Source organism: Odocoileus virginianus, chromosome 3 (assembly GCF_023699985.2).
Source record: "Odocoileus virginianus isolate 20LAN1187 ecotype Illinois chromosome 3, Ovbor_1.2, whole genome shotgun sequence".
Classification (NCBI taxonomy): domain Eukaryota; kingdom Metazoa; phylum Chordata; class Mammalia; order Artiodactyla; family Cervidae; genus Odocoileus; species Odocoileus virginianus.
Window position 1 is genome coordinate 6892575 of NC_069676.1, and position 12949 is coordinate 6905523.

A 12949-nucleotide genomic window follows, 5' to 3' on the forward strand; every position below is an offset into this window, starting at 1 on the left:
ATATACACCATGGAATATTACTCAGCCATTAAAAAGAATTCATTTGAATCAGTTCTAATGAGATGGATGAAACTGGAGCCCATTATACAGAGTGAAGTAAGCCAGAAAGATAAAGACCATTACAGTATACTAACTCATATATATGGAATTTAGAAAGATGGTAACGATAACCCTATATGCAAAACAGAAAAAGAAACACAGATGTACAGAAGACTTTTGGACTCTGTGGGAGAAGGTGAGGGTGGGATGTTTTGAGAGAACAGCATCGAAACATGTATATTATCTAGGGTGAAACAGATCACCAGCTCAGGTTGGATGCATGAGACAAGTGCTCGGGCCTGGTGCACTGGGAAGACCTAGAGGGATTGGGTAGAGAGGGAGGTGGGAGGGGGGATCGGGATGGGGAATACATGTAAATCCATGGCTGATTCATGTCAGTGTATGACAAAAACGACTACAATATTGTAAAGTAATTAGCCTCCAACTAATAAAAATAAATGAAAAAAAAATTAACACACAGAAATCCCTTGCATTCCTATACGCGAACAATGAGAAAACAGAAAGAGAAATTAAGGAAACAATACCATTCACCATTGCAACAAAAGGAATAAAATACTTAGGAGTATATCTACCTGAAGAAACGAAAGACCTATATATAGAAAACTATAATACACTGATGAAAGAAATCAAAGAGGACACAAATGTATGGAGAAATATTCCATGTTCATGGATTGGAAGACTCAATATTGTGAAAATGGCTATACTACCCAAAGCAATCTATAGATTCAATGCAATCCCTATCAAGCTACCAAAGGTATTTTTCACAGAACTAGAACAAATAATTTCACCATTTGTATGGAAATACAAAAAACCTCGAATAGCCAAAGTAATCTTGAGAAAGAAGAATGGAACTGGAGGAATCAACCTGCCTGACTTCAGACTATACTACAAAGTCACAGATATCAAGACAGTATGATACTAGCACAAAGACAGAAATATAGATCAATGGAACAGAATAGAAAGCCCACAGATAAATCCACGTACCTATGGACAACTTATCTTCGACAAAGGAGGCAAGGATATACAATGGAAAAAAGACAACCTCTTTAACAAGTGGTGTTGGGAAAACTGGTCAACCACTTGTAAAAGAATGAAACTAGAACACCTTCTAACACCATACACAAAAATAAACTCAAAATGGATTAAAGATCTAAATGTAAGGCCAGAAACTATAAAACTCCTAGAGGAAAACATAGGCAAAACACTCTCTGACATAAATCACAGCAGGATCCTCTATGACCCACCTCCCAGAATACTGGAAATAAAAGCAAAAATAAACAAATGGGACCTAATGAAACTTAGAAGCTTTTGCACAACAAAGGAAACTATAAGCAAGGTGAAAAGACAGCCCTTAGATTGGGAGAAAATAATAGCAAATGAAGCAACAGACAAAGGATTAATCTCAAAAATATACAAGCAGCTCCTGAAGCTCAATTCCAGAAAAATAAATGACCCAATAAAAAAATGGGCCAAAGAACTAAACAGACATTTCTCCAAAGAAGACATACAGATGGCTAAGAAACACATGAATAGATGCTCAACATCACTCATTATCAGAGAAATGCAAATCAAAACCACAACGAAGTACCATTACATGCCAGTCAGGATGGCTGCTATCCAAAAGTCTACAAGAAATAAATGCTGGACCCGATCCCTCCGGGTCTTCCCAGTGCACCAGGCCCGAGCACCTGTCTCATGTACCCAACCTGGCCTGGTTATCTGTTTCACCCTAGATAATATACATGTTTCAATGCTGTTCTCTTGAAACATCCCACCCTCACCTTCTCCCAGAGTCCACAAGTCTGTTCTATACATCTGAGTCTCTTTTTCTGTTTTGCATATAGGGTTATCATTACCATCTTTCTAAAGTCCATATATATGTGTTAGTATACTGTAATGGTCTTTATCTTTCTGGCTTACTTCTCTCTGTATAATGGGCTCCAGTTTCATCCATCTCATTAGAACTGAGGTGGAGAGGGAGGTGGGAGGGGGGACTGGGATGGGGAATACATGTAAATCCATGGCTGATTCATTTCAATGTATGACAAAAACTACTGTAATGATGTAAAGTAATTAGCCTCCAACTAATAAAAATAAATGGGGAAAAAAAAAAGAAATAAATGCTGGAGAGGGTGTGGAGAAAAGGGAACCCTCCTACACTGTTGGTGGGAATGCAAACTAGTACAGCCACTATGGAGAACAGTGTGGAGATTCCTTAAAAATCTAGAAATAGAACTGCCATATGACCCAGCAATACCACTCCTGGGCATACACACCAAGGAAACTAGATCTGAAAGAGACACGGGCACCCCAATGTTCATCACAGCACTGTTTATAATTTCCAGGACATGGAAGCAACCTAGATGCCCATCAGCAGACGAATGGATAAGGAAGCTGTGGTACATATACACCATGGAATATTACTCAGCCGTTAAAAAGAATTCATTTGAATCAGTTCTAATGAGATGGATGAAACTGGAGCCCATTATACAGAGTGAAGTAAGCCAGAAAGATAAAGACCAATACAGTATACTAACTCATATATATGGAATTTAGAAAGATGGTAACGATAACCCTATATGCAGAACAGAAAAAGAGACACAGATGTACAGAACAGACTTTGGGACTCTATGGGAGAATTCAAGGGTGGGATGTTCTGAGAATAGCATTGAAACAAGTATACTATCAAGGGTGGAACAGACCACCAGCCCAGGTTGGATGCATGAAACAAGTTCTCAGGGCTGGTGCACTGGGAAGACCCAGAGGGATGGGATGGGGAGGGAGGTGGGAGGGGGGATCGGGATGGGGAATACATGTAAATCCATGGCTGATTCATGTCAATGTATGGCAAAAATGACTACAATATTGTAAAGTAATTAGCCTCCAACTAATAAAAATAAATGAAAAAAAAAAAAAAAGAATCTGCACATCATGGTGGAATTGGAGGAAGTAGAATTGAAGTCTCTAGTGCATTTTTCAGCCACATTGAGCTGCTAGAATTTCTACCACTAAAACACAATCTTAAAAAGAAATAATTTGGCACAGTGAGGGGTACAATTGTTGTTGTTGTTCAGTTGCTAAGTCTTGTCCAACTCTTTGCAATCCCATAGACTGCAACACACCAGGCTTCCCAGTCCTTCACTGTCTCCTGGAGTTTGTTCAAATTCATGTCCATTGAGTCAGTGATGCCATCCAACCATCTCATCCTCTGTATCTCCCTTCTTCTCTTGCCCTCAGTCTTCCCCAGCATCAGGGTCTTTTCCAATGAGTTGGCTCTTTGCATCAAGTAACTAAAGTGTTGGAGCTTCAGCATCAGTTTTTCCAATGAATATTCAAAGTTGATTTCCTTTAGGATTGACTGGTTTGATCTCCTGGCTGTCAAAGTAACTCTCAAGAGTCTTCACCAGCACCATTTAAAAGCATCAATTTTTCATAGCTCAAGACTTCCTTATGGTCCAACTCTCACATCCGTGAGACACAACTACTGGAAAAACCATAGCTTTGACTATATGGACCTTTGTCCACAAAGTGATATCTCTGCTTTTTAATACACTGTCTAGGTTTTGTCATAGATTTTTCTTCCAAGGAGCAAGTGTCTTTTAATTTTCATGGCTGCAGTCACTGTCTGCAGTGATTTTGGAGTCCAGCAGGTGAGCAGTTCTTATTTTGTGTCACCATAAAGACACACCTCCCAGGAATCAGCCAGGGGTCTCTCTAGAACAAGCACGCAGAGTGCTTGCTGGCTGGCACTTTGTCTCTCCTTTCCTCAGCTGCAGCGAAGGAGCAAGCACTAGGTTCAGCAGAACCGAGTTCAAATCCAAGCTCTACCACTTGCTGGCTTTGTGGCCTTGGGCCCGTCGATTGTCCCCTCTAATCTTCATGTCCTCTCCTGTAAATAGAGAGGTGGGTTTATACCTCCCACGTAGCTCACTCTCAACAACAAACTGAACATGACCACTCACTCTGTACCCTGCACAGTGCTGGGCCCAAACACAGGATGAACAAGACAGATAAGGTCTCTGGATTGTGTGCTCATGTCTTATGGGGGAAGCAAATAGGAAATAGGACCAAGTAAGAAGGTGGTAGTGATGATGGAAAGTAATCGTGTGGCCTGCTGGAACGTGTCCGAGGAGGCTCTTCTGAATGGAGCAATCAAAGAGAGCCTCCCTGAGGAGGTAGCCCTGTTACAGAGTTCAAGCTTTAATAGCCTGCCTCACTGCTAGGCCAGGCTATTAAAGCAAGAGAAGAGGTTTGGGGCAAGGTATGATGACTTTATTCGGAAAGCTAGAAGACCAAGGAGGTGGTGGACTGATGTCACAGAGGACCATCTTGTGCTTGTGTGCAGCCACATCTGACTCTTTTTGACTGGACTGTAGCTTGGGAGGCTCCTCTGTCCGTGGGTTTTGCAGGCAAAAATACTGGAGTGGGTTGCCATTTCCTCCTCCAGGGGATCTTCCCTACCCAGGGACTGAACTCTAGCCTCCTGTGTTTCCTGCATTGCAGGCATATTCTTTACCCACTGAGCCATCAATTAAGCTGAGAACCATCTTAATGAAGTTAGAATTCAAGCTTCTTTTATTCTCAAAGGAGGGTTGGGGTGTAACTGGTTGTTGCAAGCTTCTTGATGCTAGAACACTTTGTTCTTGCAGTTATCCACAAAGGTCCAGTTACAATGTTCCTGTAAACCTCCAGTAACACAAATGTTATTCTTTATGCCACAACTTTCTATCCCTATATGAATAAAAAGTTTTATGCCTTTAAATGTCAAGGCTGGGAGACAGAGCCTTGAGAATGGGCTACCACCGTGTATTTTGGACTAAGCACAAACAGAGCACAGAGGTTAAAGGTAAAGGAATAGATACAATATAGAATCAGGTTTGTTCTTCTCTGTTAGGACCTTTGAGCAAAACCTGAATGACATGGAGAAGTGGTTAGTGAATAAAGATCAACCCCACACACATTCCCCCAAGCCTGGCCAGCCCTGAAAGGACCCAGCACAAGATGAAGCAATCAAATGGACTTTAAAAGTGTCATTCTTGCTTCCTTCCTCATATGTGCTGAGATAAGTGGAGAAAGTGAGGCAATTTCCCTCCATGTCTAGCCAAGGGTGAAGTAAGAACTAATCATATTGGAGACTCACACTAACAGTGAAGTCTGGCCAGACACTCAAGCAGGAAACAGTTGCTATATTTCACCTACTGTAATAACGATCAGGAAATTTAACCAGACCCTGAAGACACACTGAGTCAGGGCAGATGTGTAAGCTGGTATTGCCAACTTCTTGGCACAGGTACCAGGAGAGCAAATAAGCTGGCTTTAAAAAAAAATAAGACACAAGGAACATTTCAGGAAAGTCCTGAAGACATGAGAGTCAGCTTCAATTTGCCAAGGATGGGATTTTTTGTTGATACCAGTTCTTAAAAGTAGCCTGACTACCCCCACCACCCAAAAGTGGGAGGATTGGAGAGGGGATTAATAGAGTACATACCTGTGGGGGAGGAAGGGTGTTTCTCACCACCACCACCCCCCCCAAAAAAATGAATGTGAGTAAGCTTCAAGAGTAGTGTTAGTTGCTCTGTCATATCCGATTCTTTGTGACCCCATGGACTGTAGCCCACGGAGCTCTTCTGTCCATGGAATTCTCCAGGCAAGAATACTGGAGTGTGTTGCCGTTCCCTTCTCCATCACTCAAAAGGAGAGGAAGGAGCCTGCAGGGGGAGAGACAGCATTTTTATCCTAATTCATGTGTCTGCTTAATTAATGGGCAAAGGCACTGGCCAGGTATACAGCAGGTGAGTAAACTCCTGTCTGCAAGGGCATGTGGACCACTGACCCAGGATGATAAAATGGGTTACAATAATGTTACTGATTCCAAGCTCATACTCCTCACTATACAACAGGTTGATAATTAAGAGAAGAGTTGTTAGGACCAGAAAACATGACTTTAGACTGAGAAGGAGAAATAGCATATGACATCCCTTATAAGTGGAATCTAAAAAGAAATGATACAAATTAACTTACTTACAAAGCAGAAACAGACTCACAGATTTAAAGAATAAAATAATAGAACTTATGGTTGCATGGGGAAGGACTGGGGGAAGGGATAGTTAGGGAGTTTGGAATGGATATGAACACATTGCTGTATTTTAAATAGATAACCAACAAGGTCCTACAGTATAGCTCAGGGAACTCTGCTCAATATTATGTGGCAACCTGGATGGGAGGGAAGTTTGGGGGAGAATGGATACATGTATGGAGGACAGAGGAGCCTGGCGTGGTGCAATTCACTGGATCGCGAAGAGTAGGACACGACTTGACGACTGAACAACAACAAATATGTATGGCTGAGTCCCTCTGCTGTTCACCTGAAACCATCACAACCTTGTTAATACAAAATTTAAAATGTTTAATAAAAGAAAGCGTGACTTGGAGACCAAATGTCTTAGAGCTTGTTGTTTCCAAATCTTCCAGCAGAAGGAGCCTCCAAAACACTCAGGAGAGGGATGGACAACCTCATAGCAGCCAGTGACAGGACCAGGGCTGGGTGTGTACTGGGAATTAAACCCACAGGTGCAGCGCCATCTGGGGCCCCACAGGGACCACACCTCTCCTCCTCCCTCTGTCTCATTCATTTACCATCACAGCCTTCAGTGGCAAGTCAAAGCCTTTGTCTAGTGAAAGGAGAGACATTTGACACCCAAGTATACATAACCCTTTGAAGGGGTTAGCTCCACAGTTAGGGGAAAACATAGTGTATTAACTGATGGGGAAATGGGGTTGTGAGAAAGACGCTCACCAGCCCAAACTCAAAAGAATGGACTTGGAGACATGAGATGCAGCGGGAAGCAAGACTTTGATGATGGTCTTGCAAGATGGAGTGTCTGGTGGGCAGGCACACCCGGAGTCATTGCACAGAGCAAGTAATCCTAGCACGCAAGTCCCTCCCCCAGTTCCTCCCCGGCTGAGTACTATGGGGTGAACAGTCTTCCCAGACGTCTCCTCGGTTTGTCCCCGCCGTCTGCATGGGCTGGCCCCTCCCTGACGTCTGGTTTCCTCCTTTCCTTCGCGCCTATTCCCGTTTCTGTGTTTTGAATTCACCAACAGAATGAACCCTTCCGAACATTCTAGGCATCCCGCCCTCCCTTTGTTTGCCCAGACTTTCCAGTTTTGTAAGTCTTATGGCTTTCATCTGTGACATCAGCGAGCTGTCACTCAAAGCTAGCTGTTCTTAAAAATGGACCGCTTAAAATTTTTATTTCTTACAGGCTCAATTGAAAGTGTTTGTTTGTTTGTTTGTTTGTTTGTTTGTTTAAGATTGAAGTAAAAACATCATTTGTATTCCATTAGGAATGATCCAATAGACTTCAGGATACATGTTCAATATACAAAAATTAATTCTATTTCTGTATTCCAGGAGTTATCAAACTGTGGTCTATGGACTAAACCTGGCCTATGGCCTATCTTTGAAAGATATGCAAGAAAGTAATTCTATATTTTTCAAGGATTATAAAAGAGGAGGAGGAAGAGAAGGAGGAGTTCCTGAACATGACTTGCAAGCACTAAAATATTTACTATGTGGGTGTTTATAAAAAAGATTAGCCAATCCTGCTATACACTAGCAGCAAACAATTGAGAAATGTTTTCACACATCATTTTTCAAGAATCATTCACTGGAAGAAGTGGGATATTCAGGTATAAATCTAACAAAATATGTTCATGAATTCCAGGATGAAAACTTCAAGCCACAGATGAAAGAAATCCATAAATACCCAAGTGAGTGGAAAGATTTTTTAAAAAATGTTTATAGAGCAGAAGACTCAATGTCATTAAGATGTTGGGTGGTGGTGGTTTAGTTGCTAAGTGGTATCTGACTCTTTGTGACACCATGGACTGTAGCCCACCAGGCTCCTCTGTCCATGGGATTCTCCAGGCAAGAATACTGGAGTGGGTTGCCATTTCCTTCTCCAGGGGATCTTCCCGACCCAGGGATGGAACCCACATCTCCTGCATTGCAGGCAGATTCTTTACCTACTGAACCATCAAGGAAGCCCCATTAAGGTGTTAAGTCTCCTCAAACTGATCTACAAATTCTAAGTAATCCCAATCCTAGAAGGACTTTTTGTAGAAATAGATAAGCTGATCACAAAATCTACATGAAAATGCAAGGAACTTAGAATAGCCAATATATTTCTGAAAAAGAGCAATGTAAAATAGTTGAAGGATTTATAAGACCCCTTTCAAGATATACAATAAAACAACAGCAATCATGACAGTGTAATATTGATCAAAGACTAGACACATAAATCAATGCAACTGAATATAGAGTCCAGAAATTTAAAAAAAAAAAAAAAAACATGCAGGGCAAGTCAATGTGCAAATGATAGTCTTTTCAATAAATGCTACTAGAAAAATTGGACATCCACATGTAAAATAAAAATGTCAACACATACCTCATACCTCATGCAAAACTTAACAGAACTAAATGACATAAAATTGTATAACTTTCAGAAGAAAATATATAACGGCATCTTTGTGGCCTCAGGTTAGACAAAGTGTTCTTATATTCAGTACCATAAGCATAATCATACCTGGAGGAGGGCCTAGTAACCCACTCCAGTACTCTTGCCTGGACAATCCCCATGGAAGGTAGGCTGCAGTCCACGGGGTTGCAAAGAGTTGGATATGACTGAGAGACTAAGCACAGCACAGCATAAGTATAATCATAAAAAGAAAAAAATTGGACATTATAAAATTTCTGAATGTTTCTCTGTGAAACTTAAGATAATGTCAAGACAAGCCATACACTAAGAATAAAGATTTACAAATTGCATATCTCATGAAGGACCTTTATGCAAAATACAATAATCAAAAGGTAAACGACTCAAAATTAATGGGCAAGCATAGGGAATTCTACTCAATACCCTGTAATGGCCTATCTGGGCAAAGAATCTACAAATGAGTGGATATATGTACAACCGATTCATTTTGGTGTGCATTTGTAACTAAACACAACATTGTAAATCAACTATACACCAATAAAAAATTTAATTAAAAAACTTTAAAACTAAAAACAGGCAAAAGATTTGAATAGGCACTTTACCACAGAAGATATATGGATGACAAATAGGCACATGAAAAGCTGCTCAACAACATTAGTCATTAGGAAATGCAAACTAAGATCACAGGAATGTATCATTGCACACCTGTGATAATGGCTGGGGAAAAGCTGAGTGACAGTACCAGGTGCCAGTGAGTGTGGGGGGAAACTGAAAATCTTATACTTAAGCGACAGATATTGTAAATTACATGTATGCCTATGAAAAACAATATGGAGATTCTTTAAAAACTTAAAAATAAAATTACCATATGAGCCAGTAAAACTGAAATCAGTATCTATTAGATATATCTGCACGCCCATCCTCACTGAAGCATTATTCACAACAGACAAGATATGGAAACAGCCTAACTGTCCATCAATGGATGAAGAAAACATCAGAATACTATTCAGTCATGAGAAAGATGAAAGCTTGCTCCTTTGTAACAACGTGGGTGGAACGTGAGGGCATTATGCTAAACTAAATGTTAGAGAAAGACAAGTACCAGGAGCCTTCTATATCTGTGGATTCTGCATTCACTGATTTACCCTACCATAGTTCAAAAACATTTCTTCCCCAGATATTTAATGAGGACGTGCTGTGTGCCAGGCTTTGCTGTCACCCGTCCTGCCTCATTTACCTAAATTGCTGGTGGGCTGGAGCAAGTTGCTTCACCCTTCTGAAATCTCTTCTTCTGTAAAAATAGGCAGTGAATTTGATCTTGCAGGGCTGTTGGATGATTACGACAGAAATCATGACAACAGCAGTAATGACTTCCTTTATTGAGCCCCTCCTCCACCCTATGTGTTTTACATGTGTTGCCTCTTTCAGTGGTTTCCACCGTCTTGGAAAGTGGTACTAATGAAATGCCCACCTACAGATACGGAAGAGGCAGAGCTTAGTGGTTCAGGGTACCCAGTGTGACGCCTGGGGCAGAGCGTGGTCCCACCAGCTGTATGGCTTTGTGTGAGTCACTCACATGATTTTCTCATCTCAGTTTCCTCAACTATATAAAATGAAAAAAGTTAATATGCTTGTGTGTGTGTTAGTCACTCAGTTGTGTCCGACTCTTTACAACACTATGGACTGTAGACCACCAAGATCCTCTGTCCATGGAATTCTCCAGGCAAGAATACTGGAGTGGGCAGCCAGTCCCTTCTCCAGGGGATCTTCCCTACCCAGGGAAGGGGCTTAAAACAGCTTCATTGGCTTACGTTGGAAAATGCTGGTGTGGTGGCTACAATTACTACTCTAGGCTGCCTGCCTATTCCCAGCACACAGTAGGTCCGCAGTGAGCTGACTCCTCTGAGCATCGGGGACTCTTTCTCTTGTGTGTCCCAGGATGCTGCTTGGTTTATCATATTCTGGCTTTGCCTGCCTAACCCTGATGTGAATAGAACTGTCAGGAGGTGAAATCTATGGAAGGGAAGGATATTCTGGGGGCAGGGTGCACCCCACCCCACTGACAGTTTTAAGATCTTCCACTTGATTCCCCTGGCCAGTGTTGGGGGAGGAGGTTTAGGGTTTCCCCAGCATCCTACCAGTCAGTGTCAGGAGGACTCCTTCCTCCCCACACTACTTTCCTGATCAGTAGCTCTGCCAGGTGACCCATCCATCAAGGTCTCTCTCACCAGAGACCACCCCACAGGGCCAGGAAGAGATGGTACATTCAGTGAAGATCCTTTGGGTGGTGCATCCTGAATATGGCTGTATGATCTCAAGGTATCTCCCCATTGGGGTCACCATTTTGCCCGAGATTACACCTTTATAAGTATCCCTGGATTAACAGGTCATTGTCCCTTGTGAATGAGGGTGGAGCATCAGAGGGGAAAGGCTTAGGCCTGGTGATATGACAGACATGGGTTCCTTCCAGTTCTGCAACTCAGGCTAGAGGCTTGCCCTCTTTGAGCCTCAGTTTGCTCTTCCATTCATAGGTACTTGGGTCTTGTCATCACTTGGGTCATCACTTGGGTCTTGCCATCACTTGTCTCTACCTGACCCCGGGGTGCTGGCCCAGAGCACTGAGGGAAGGGTGATGTATTAGCTTGTTGACAGAACTTCTGGCACACAGCAGGTGTACTTTTCATGGAGCACCTGACTCACAGAGTGAATATTTTATATACAGTACCTGGCACATAGTAGGCATGACTCTTTTAGAGCACCCAGCACATAGTAGATGTTCTTTGTGTATTGTGTTGGGCATTCAACAGGCATGCTTTATGTAGAACACACTGGATATGATAGATGGGATTTGTTTAGAGTACCCAGTGTGTAGTGAGCTTCCCAGGTGACTCGGTGGTAAAGAATCCACCTACTAATGCAGGAGATGCTGGTCGATTCTTGGGTCAGGAAGATTCCCTGGAGAAGGAAATGGTAACCCATTCCAGTATTCTTGCCTGGGAAATCCCATGGACTGAAATCCCTGGTGGGTTACAGTCCATGGAGTCACAAAAGAGTTGGACATGACTTGGTGACTAAACAATAACCCAGCATATAGTGAGTACACTTTATGTAGAATATCTAGCATATAGTCAATATGCATGTGTCTGTGCTAAGTCGCTTCAGTTGTGTCTGACTCTTTGCGACCCTTTGGACCATAGCCCGCCAGGCTCCCCTGTCCATGGGATTCTCCAGGCAAGAATACTGGAGTGGGTTTCCATGCCCTCCTTCAGGGGATCTTCCTGATCCAGGGATTGAATTCATGTATTATAAGTCTCCTGCATTGGCAGGGGAGTTCTTTACCTCTAGACCCACCTGGGAAGGCCACATAGTCAATGTGCTTTATGTAAGTACTTTGCACAGAGTAGGTTTATTTTATGTAGAGCAGTTGACACACAGCAGGTATGCTTTATTTAAGGCATGTGGCACACAGTAGGCATATTTATGTAGGGCAACCTGCACGCAGTAGGTGTGCTTTACATAGATGACCAAGCTCACAGCAGGCATGCTTTGTAGAGCTTCTGACATGTAGTAGGCATGCTTTATGTAGAATTTCTGACCCTCTGTAGGCATGCTTTTTGAGGTACCCAGCACAGAGTAGGCAATCTTTACATACAGTTGTCTGCACAGAGTAGGCTTACTATATGTGGGCTACTGGCACATGTCGTGGTCTGTGTATGGGTTGGAAAAGAATTTCCAGACATGAAGCAGAATGAGAGGAGAGTATTTTATTAGAGTAGGAGATGCTTTTAGAACAGCGGGCAGGCTCAAGGGAGAGCCAAACCCTTTCACAGGCTAGTAACCAATTGTTACAGCCTCAAAACAGAAAATTCCTACTGCAGTGGTGGCATTGTGTAGGTGATTAGCTAGGATGCTATGTGTGTATTCAGTTGTGTCTGACTCTTTGTAACCCCATGGACTGTAGCCCGCCAGGTTTCTCTTGTCCATGGATTTCCCAGGCGAGAATGCTGGAGTGAGTTGTTATAGTGGGTATTTTACCTAATGTGGTGTCGGGAAACCGGCCAGTTTAGGTATTGGGGTTCACAGCAACGGTTGCTATGAGACTTGGTCATTTGCAGAGCTTTTTGTCCTGTGGCCTTGGCAGAGGGTTCCACAACATACACTAGCACAAGTGGTAGTAGCTCGCCTTTTTCCTTCATTCCATCTTTTTAGGGGCTCTTGATCCTCACCATCTTCCTGTAGAACCCTTCTCACTCCCCCTCTCAGGGTCTTATCCAGCATCCCATTTCCCAGATGGGGAGACTGAGCCCACAGAGGGTATGCATAGCCCACAGTCAGAGCAAGGGCAGGGCAGAGCACTCCCAGCTCTGCCCTCCCCTGGGTGGACCCTGCTC